Genomic DNA, 9,776 nt, shown 5'->3' on the forward strand with positions numbered 1-9,776 from the left:
CTATAAACGCGCGGGAGCTGATTGCGTCCTGGGATCCGTTCAGCTGCAGCTCTTCTGAGGGTGGTGACTGCTGGGAAATGGGGGGGGGGGGGGAATATTCCACCGATGCTATGAAATGCGCACGTCCTGGGCAGTCCCCTGCCCACAACATCCCCCCTGGCTGCCCAGGCCAGAGCTGCAGTTGCGAACGGCTGCCCACGTTGCCCCCAGCTCTCGTGCTACGAAGGTGGGAAGGAGCATGTGCAAGGAGCTTCCCTGCACCTTCGGCGCCCCGCATCCGGGCCAGAGAGCGTGGCGGGCCGTGCCTGCTGGGGCACGTGTTGCCCCAAAGAGGGCAGAGAGAGGCGAGAGGGAGATGGCATCTTGACCCCCTCGCTCACAGGCCGTGGCAGTCCCATCTGCACCCAGTCGCTGTGCACCCTCCTGGGGAGGGAGGGAATCTCCTGGGTGCGTCGGCTCCACAGCGTCCCCTACGGGACCAAGTGTCACCCACCACCTAGCCCAGTGTCATCACTGATCAGGTGCTAATAAGTGGTTTGATAAAGAGCCTCCCCCCCCCCAGCCTCCTCCCTTAGCAATGCTCCAGGAGAAATGCCATCGCCAGGGAATGCCACGCTTGCTGTTACACGTCTTCCCCGTGGGTGGTGTCCAGAGTAGGGCATCCTCCACCCACAAAATCCAACAATTACTAAAAAGGGGGAAGGAAACCTATTCCTGTCTTGCATGTTGCAGAGAGCGGAGCCAGCCCAGGGCTTGCCTCCAGCTCAGGAACGGGGGGGAGTGGGAAACTGCTGGGAGATTTTCAGTTTAAAGGCTCAAAAACAAAGTGGGCTCTCTCCGCGAAGGGCGGGAGAATCCACCGCATTGCATCATGTTGCTAAGAAAACGTCCCCTGGGACACGTCGCTCCTGCCCTGAGCCTGGCCTGTATCAGGGTCATCGCTGCAGGAGGCTTTCTGCACTCTTCATCCAAGGGCTCCAGGACCAGCAATCCCTTGGGGTTTGGGGGGGTGGGGCAAAGGCAGCCAACCAGATGCTCACTCAAGCCTCAGCTCAGCCAGGCCTCGCTTCACGCATGAGTAGCCCCCACGTTGACTTTGCACTTCAGTACCTCGCTGAGTTAGGGCCCTTGGGATTGGCCAGATAATGAAATCGGTTGAGCCTTTCGTGCCTGCAGCCGCGTCGTGACGGTCCTCCCGAAGGAGAGGCGTGGGGCAGTTCCCAGGGGTTGGGTCTGTCACCCAAACGCTCGGGGCGTGCCCCAGGATTTTCTAGTGGGAGGAGAGAAAAATAAGGGTGCTGGTTTGGGAGCAGAAGGCCCAGTTTAGCTGCACGCGGGAGCATGCCCTGCACTGCAGAGAGCAGGGGGAGGAGGGGAGGCCGGTTAAAGGTCATTTGCAAGGAATTTCTGGGGAAACAAGCAACCACAGTACAACGCAACGGCAACAAGTGGGGCTAGTGTTTTCCCTGAGCAAGGACGTCGTGCCTGCTGCAGAAAGCTGAGCCCGGGCAGCCCTGTGGCTGAGGTAGCACGAAAACCTTAGCTGCTGTGTACGCACCCACCCCCTTCTCCCGCAGCCGCGTGGGGGAGGACGGAGACTCAGCCATGGATGAGGATTACAATAATGTTCAAGATTTTTGCAAGCGCGCCTTGGTTTGAGCGGCATTGCGTCTGTCCCGGGTGGCTGGAACGCCCACTTGCTTCAGCCCCCGGGGCTCTGTCGTCCTCTAGTGGCTACAACCTACACGGAGGCTCTGTGCTAGATGATGAGGATTTTTCTGTTGCACAAGTGGGTGGGGAAGCCCATCTTTTGGAGAAGAAGGTCTTGAGTTCAAGTTTCACTCCTGCATGTGTGGGGAAGGCAGCGGAGGGGGGCCTTTAGTTTTACCCGCTGCTTCCCCAGCTGCACCCAGGCCTTGTTGGCATGAATGGCTGTACGTTCCCCTACGTTCCCCTCAAAAGCAGGGCTGAAAATGTGAATGTCAGCATACCTGATGCAAGTGTCACAGTTCCTCTTTCCCTACAGTGCTGCCCTATTTCCACTAGATGTCAGGAGGTGGCTGAAGACAGAACAAAAGGAAGAGTGGAAGAGAAAAGAGGTGCAGCCAGAAAGTTAGTGAGGCACTAAGTCCTTATCGTGTGTGCCCGCTCCTTTCATTCTGCATCCCATCCCTCTAAGACGTCAGAGCCTCTGTCCCCCCATATCAACAGTGCAGTCACAGGAAGGACACAGGTGTGCCCCAGATGTCCCTGAATGTAGGATCACTATTGATATAGGTCAATATATATGGCTGTATATGTATGCCTGTTTATAGATTTAGACATCACACGCACACGAGCTGTTTACATGGCATTAATGGTACATGCTGGTGCAACTTCTTAGGTGATCTGAAAACTAATCTCACTGTCCCTGCCCAGGATCCCTGCCACAATCCATCCCAGTTCAATGCCCTCCCCATGCCCACACCCAGCTGTGGGTGATGGGGCGTAAAGGAAAGCAGCCCCCCGGCAACCCTACTGGCTTTGCCCCACTGCTCAATGGGACTGGGCACTGCCGGCTGCTAGCTGTGTGCCAGGCTCTTTTCGGGAAAGACAAACTCCCATCCACAAAGTGCTCACGGAGCAAATACGGACACCTGTGTCACTAGTCTAGCAGCGGTCAGAGCAGCCGCGACTCAGCTCCTCTATGTGATGATCATTATTAAGGTGTTTAGGTGCCCTGCCGTGCTAGGTGCTGTACAAAGATAGAACAAAAAGATGGTCCTGCCCCTGCCTCTGCCCCACAGGGTTTACAGTCTAAGTAAGGTTAATGAGGGTGGTGAGTATTGGTACTCCAGGTCTCTTCTCCTGCTGTGCTCCTAACTTCTGCTGCTCCAGTCTTCTTCTTCTGTTCTGTATGTTTGCTTCTGTCCTTTCCTCATGTTGATTTTAGGCTTCCCTTTTACCTTAATAACAAATAGTCCTAATCATCCCTAGCTCCTAGGTAGCACTTTTCATCAGGAGAGCTCAAAGAGCTTCGCAAAGGAGGTCAGTATCATTCTCCCCATTTTGAGGATGGGGAAACTGAGGCACAGAGGGGCTGTGATTTGCCCTGCACCGTCCAGCAGGGCTGAAAACAGAATTCTTTATTGCAATGAGTTGCCAGACCAGTAGAGGTCTCTTGCTCACTTTGGAATAATAAAGGGACTTGGATAAAAGTCCCAGTTTGGGGTTTTTCTATCTTCTGTCAGCTGCTGTCATGAAGAAACCTCAATAGCAACTTCCCCAGCCTAAAAGGCTGGTTGAGTAATGAGCTAAACAGGCAAGTAATTAATACAGCAGGTGTCTGGCTGTATTAATTGTGATTCGTTAGCGTTCAGCGTGCCTCCAAACTTATTAGACCGGCCAGTTCTCGAGATAGGGGAAAATAAACAGAAGATTGTTCGAGTTAAGACACGTTTTTGCCTAAAGTGAAACAAATGAAGGCATTAAGAGGAGGGAAAAACAAAAAGAAACCGCCACCTACTTTCCTACGCACCATGGGGAAAAAAAGAGTGTAACTTAGGATTGAGCGTACTACTCTTGCTCCTCTGTGGTGCAATTTAGCTTGCCTCCCCCAGTGCGCTGAAATATCTTCTGTAAGCAAGAGGAGGAAGCTGGAAGAAATAAAATCAGCCAGACATGTCTTCGTTTCCAAGCAAACCTGCCCCTGGAATAGGTTCAAACCCGAGCAACGGGCTTTACTAAGTCTTGCTTTGTCTCTGCCTTGCCGGCTGATAAAGTGGGTTTAGTATTTCAGGGTCCATGGCAGAAACCCCTGGGAAATGAACACAGAGCTCAGCAGAGGTGTCTGGAGAACGGCGCCGGTTTGTGGGTTGTACGAAGCTCTGCGGTGTGGTGGTTTGAAATCTGGGCCACGGAGACGAGTAGGAGCCCCGGAGTCGCAGGGCCCGGCTACATCCCAGCGCTCTCCCACAACTTTTTAGCCACCGTCTGGTGAGCGAGGCTGAAATGTGTCGCGCTTCAGAGCCTGACCTCGCACGCCCTTATGGATGCAAGCAGGCATCCCTCAATGGGACCGTTCGCCTGAGCATGCCTGGCCCTCACGAGGACAGGCCGGGTGAGTGGCTGCAGCCTCGGATCCTTGCTTAATATTTGAGGGATTCCAAACTGAAGGGAGCTTCCAGCCACTCCGTCCCCAGCAGCAGCCAGGCAGGATGGAGCACAGTGGGATTCCTGGACGCACACAGCACCCTGGGGTCACAGGACAGCAGCTGACGCTTGCTGGCATGACTGTGGCCCTGCAGACCCCCCACTTTGCGGCACGCTTGACTCATGACGTCTCCACAGAGACCAACGAAACCCCTGAAGCACGGCGGCAGCGGCTGGTCTACGAGTGCCCCCACCTTTCGAGATCCTGTCGCCGCTCAAACATTGGGCAGCTGCCAGCTGCTCGCTGTCCCAGCCGCCGTGGTTCGTACCGTGCTGCTTATAACCCGGCCTGGCGGCTCCTTGATGGTGATGGGCAGGGACTAGTTTTATCTGCCATTAATAACCAGACCCGTGTGCGCGGCTTCTTGCTGGAGCAGCTCAGCCATCAGCAGCAGCGATTCACCAGACCAAGCCAAGAAGACAGTGTCACCGGCACATTCATGATCTGGAAGCATCAGGTGCTCAGCTCAGCGTCACCAACAGCTGCCTCCTCATGTTCGTCCACCAGCCAGCCAAGACGGCGGCTATTGACTGCCCAGGGAAATCATTTGCCAGGCAGACATTTTACAAAGCACTCTTAAAAACCCTGTAGAATATATTCAGCCCAACACGCTGTTGTACTGCCCGTCGGTGAAGAGGGGCGTTCTGGGGAATTCAGTCAGCCTCAGCTAAATGATGCAGAGGAGCTGATGAAAGGGCTTCTTGATCTATTCTTCTATGGCCTGTAAAAATGAAAATCAGGAGGCAGGGCTGGTGTTTTGAAAAGTACACAGGCCCAGGGACTCTCTTGCACTTTCTTCACAAGGAGAGGTTCCTCCAAGCAAGCCCTTTCACTGCAATCTGAATTAGATTCCGCATCTACAAGCTAATTGCACCAATTAGATTCGGCAGCGCTTCAGTTTGAAGGCAGCTGCCGAGCTGCGAACGTCCCTCCGTCCCTCCTTTCCCGATCAGGGCTCGCTCATTCCTTTCATTGTATTACAACAATGTCCAGGGGCCCCAGTTGAAATCAGGGGCCTCCTTGTGGCAGGTGCGGTACATGCACCGAGTCAGAGCTTGCAAGCTAATAGGCGAGACTGAACGTGTGGGAGGAAGGCCAGGTTTATTCCCATTTTATAACCAGGGCACAAAGAGACCGAGGGCCCGATTCTGAAAGGTATTTAGGCCCCCAAGGATGCAGATAGGTGCCTAGTGGGGATTTGCAAAAACCACTTTTTCAAAAGATGTCTGTAGGAGTTAGGCCCTTTTGAAAACTCCACCAAGTTCCTATCTGTTTATTTAGCTGCCTACTGACCTTTCCACGTGTGGTCCCACATGACTTCCCCTGGGTCACACAGTCAGCCTGTGCCAGAGCCAAGATTTGAATGTACATCTCCTGATTCTCAGCCATAAGGTCATTCTTCTTCTCTAGTTCCTTTTGTCGATCGTCTTTCTGTCTTGAGTACTTCTAAGGCGCCCATCGTAGTGGTATCAAAGCTCTGCCCTGGGCACTCCCCACCAGCTGCCTACATCAGAGAACCGCACTGAAAGTCTCGTAAAGGCAGAGGGGTTGCTGAAGAAAGGGGGCAGCTATTTATTCCAGAGCCATGAAGATGGCGGAAGGCAAACAATCTCCAAAGGTTATACCAGTGAGGTCAGCAGGGGCTACACCGGGGTGGCCGAGAGAGCAGAATTTGACTCATCCCATGTACTACGGCGCTTGCCGTGTTGTATTTAAAGCGTACACATCAAGGGGTGAGGGCGTACACGGGAGAAGGCCCGCGGGCTGGTCTCCTAGTCCAGTCACTGCAGCAGACCACGTCTTGACCCAGCTCCTGCATTCATGGGGAGTGCTTTCTGGCCACACGGACTCAATGCCATCCTTTGCACGGCCTCGCTGCTTTGGTTCGCATGAGCGGCATGAGGAGTCTGTACGTCGCCCTCCTTTCAGATTCGAGCCACTGCTCGGTCACCAAAGACCCAAATCTCGGCGCCAGCTCTCCAGTTGTGGGGCTTTCTTTCGTGGGATTAAAGGGACAGCAACTTGCTGTTCGAAAGCCCTGGGCCGGCGGAGAGAGCACGAAAGGCTGAATTCAAGGGCTGTCACTTTGCTCTTCGGCTTCAGCTTTCCACACCTTCTTGGGCAAAGCTCCCCCCTGTTCACGCAGGTCACCGCAGACTGGCAGAAAGGCTGATGCAAAAAACCCAAACCCCAGGCTTCAGAAGTGCCTGTAAGAGGAATTAATAAAAGCCAGCCTCTCATTCCCTCCCCATATTAGAGCCAGGCAGCCGTTAATAGCATGGCACGCTCGGCTGCTTATCTATAATTACAGAAGCCTCCTTCTCTGCCCTGCGCTCACACACCAATGAATTACCTAGGTCGGGCACTTTAGATGGAAAGGGAACAGTGAGGGGCTTCTGAGGTGAAAGCAGGAACACAGGCGGTTGGGGAGGGCAGGGAGAGGTTCCTGATCGGGTGACTTTTCTCAGGGGGGTGTGTAGAGCTGATTTCCTCCTGTTGTCTTGTGCCTGGGGGCAGGCAAGCTAGGATACAAGATGTCACACTGCCAGCCCGCGGTAGCCAGCACTGTGGTACGAGGGTGATAGGCACAGCACTGGAGCCGAAACAGCACAGAGCGGAACGAACACCCAGAGCGACATGCATGAAGAATGAAGGCTTTGCGGAGGTCCCTGGCGTGTGCGTGCAGCCAGATGACCGGGTCCTTTGGGTACTATGGCAATACAAATAATACAGAGCAATAATAATCGGTTTGAAGCCCACCAACCTGGAGGCCTGCCAGTGACCAGTATAAAGGAATAAGATACATAAGAGAAGAGTTTCTGGTCCCGTCTCAACTAGTCCATGCTCTTCTCCTGCATCACGGTGCTTTCCAATGAGGGAGGCTGCAGCACAAAGCACCGACACAACACCAAGGCAACCTAACGAGCAACGAAATGCATTCGCACTTGGCCATGAAGCAATGAGCCGAATGGGCTGAACTGCGAGTTGAACCCTGAGCAGAGTCACGGGGCTCATCCGAGAGGGCAGAGCTGGGCCCGAAGGAAAGCTGGGACTCGAATGAAACGGATGAGAAGGGGCATGCAGCGGGACAGCTTTACAAATTAGTCTCTCTGTTCTCTTACTGCTTCAGTGCATCAGCATCCATGGTGAGGCTACAGCTATAAGAGGGAACCATAATGATTCCAGTGGCAGTGAAAGAGTCAGCTGTCTGCGTGATTCAGAATGGAGTTGCCACTGGGCATTTGAGACAGAGGCTAGCCACGTTCATGGGCCAGGATGCTATTCAGTTGCCCACCCCACACCTTAATTGCTCCTTGATGCTGCAGGAGCAGGCTGCTTACGTCAGGTTTTGACAGAGATACGTGGGGCATAGAGGCAAGACAGCTCTCAGAATGACATGACCTTACGGCCCGGGATCGTATAGTTTATGGCATTCATTTCTCTCCTTGCTGGTAATTGAGAACTCATGGGCCAGCTCCACAGGTTGGTGTAAATCTGCATCGCTCCCTGCATTTACATCAGCTGAGGGTCGGCCCCATAACTTGAATGGTCACTTCTTCCTTGGACCAGGCAAAACTGCAGGTCATTTATCGGCGAGAAGGGAATGGTTTCCGTATTCCAGGGCTAGGCTTCCCCTGGATGGAGGAGGCTGGGAGACAGACTAGAAGTCCATGATATTATGTTAATGCCACTGAATAATGCAATAATGACTACATGCAAGACATGCTAGAGAACACCAGAGGGACCGTAGGGAAAGCTCAGAATACCAGAGAATTGAGATTTGGGGATGGCCGCTTAAATAAAGAGCCCATTTAAATCCTACTGAATACTTACTTGATTCAGTCCAGACCCAACACATTGCCAGTATTGCAATTTTGGAGGTTGGGTGAAATCTCGTTGAAGCAGGGAGGTGTAATAACCACCCTTCATTCATGGTAAATGTAAGAAGCAGTTAAGCTCCTTTAGGAGTGAGCTAGTTGAAACCAAAAGAGCCACCAACCAAAACATGTGCAAGGCCAGTCGGAAACCGAGTTACGTGGGCAGAAGGGTTTCACTGGGGGCTGAATGCAAATGCAGAGGGCTGGGTATTGTTTTGGGGTTGCTGTATGTGTGAGGAGAGGCAGCCAGACACCCCCCGAGGCAGACAGAGAAGGCAAGCAGAAAGCCCAGCATAGCCAGAGAAGCACTTGTAGTGTGACCCTGAGAGAATGCTAAGCGAGAAAGAGCTCTTTGGGCAGAGTGCTGGCTGGAAACGGAGGCTTGGAGTATTGACCGAAGAAACTGTCTTCTGTTTGATTCACACTATGTTCAGGGGAACAGGACTTTGGGCACATTCTTTGTAGAGGAAAAGGATTTCATCAAAGAAAGACCTGTTTCCATCATCAGTTTCTTTCCCTAATAGAAACAACCTGCAAAACCCCGAATATACCTAACTGCTTTGGTCAAAACAGCGTACCAGTACAATGAAAGCTTGGACTCAGGTTTCTACTGCTGGGAGATTTAACAATACTGAGCAATGAGGTTTGCTGCTATGCACTGAAGATTCTCCAAGCACCCAGCGGGGTTTCCTTATTAACTGACACCAAGGATTTTGAAGAGTGAGCTATCCAAGAAGCAGTGTGACCAGCAGAGAAGCCACCTTGCGTCACAGCAGTAGCTCTCAAACTGCATCTTGGCACAGCTCTGTTTTCAGACTCAGGAAAGACAGCTGCAGGCTAGAACACCACTTGCAACAAGTTATCATCTTTTATTTGTCCATAGCCACGTCTAGCCAAGAGGAACACAGCAATTTACATGGGACTGCTTGCATGCGCAGGGAGACAATTAACCCTTTAGTCACATATCTAATCCCACCTCAGCTCCTGACCTTTTGTTCCTTCAGTGAGCAACTAGGCCTCACTCTTGCAGATCATCGCATGCTGTGAACCAGTGAGCACAGGTTGTGTTCTACAAAAGTGAGGGGGAGGCTACAAGTGGGTTCCATTAAGAGTTAATTAAGGCTAATTTTGTAGTAAAAAGGAGCCCAAAGAGGTTAGTGACTTGCCCCAGGAAGCCATCTGGAATAGAATCCAGGAGGGCTGATTGCTAAGGCTCTGCTCTAACCATTGTCTAACACTGCCTCTTCCTGAGTGCCTAACCCCCAGTCCACATACTATTAGGCAGGCATCCATCAGCTATTCATTCCTATTCCCCTGGGCTCCCTCGCTGTTGATTTATGATTTCACAAGACCATTCAGCTGAAGCAAAATATTTACACGATGATGAAATGCCGAGAAAATGGGAAACTTGCTAGAAGTGTGGAACTTATATAAATATATCGTTATTAACATCAAAAGGGACTTTTAGCAAGGACGGCTCTCTGCGCTGTGCTCGGTTTACCTCAATTGTTTCCGCCCATTAATTATCATCTGAGAGGGAGACTTGTACAAATTGAAAGAAATTAATCAAATTTATTTAGGCTTTTGTGGGCTGGCTTCTGTGGATCTCAATTACGCTGGCATGTTTGGGGAAGTTAATTATGTTCCCTAGATTTCCCTCCTCCCATTGCGAGAGTGCCGGGAACGCGAAAATGCCGGAATCAGTG

Source organism: Emydura macquarii, unplaced genomic scaffold (genome assembly GCF_026122565.2).
Source record: "Emydura macquarii macquarii isolate MOO-44397 ecotype Brisbane River unplaced genomic scaffold, CSIRO-AGI_Emac_v2 contig_2768, whole genome shotgun sequence".
Taxonomy (NCBI): Eukaryota; Metazoa; Chordata; order Testudines; family Chelidae; genus Emydura; species Emydura macquarii.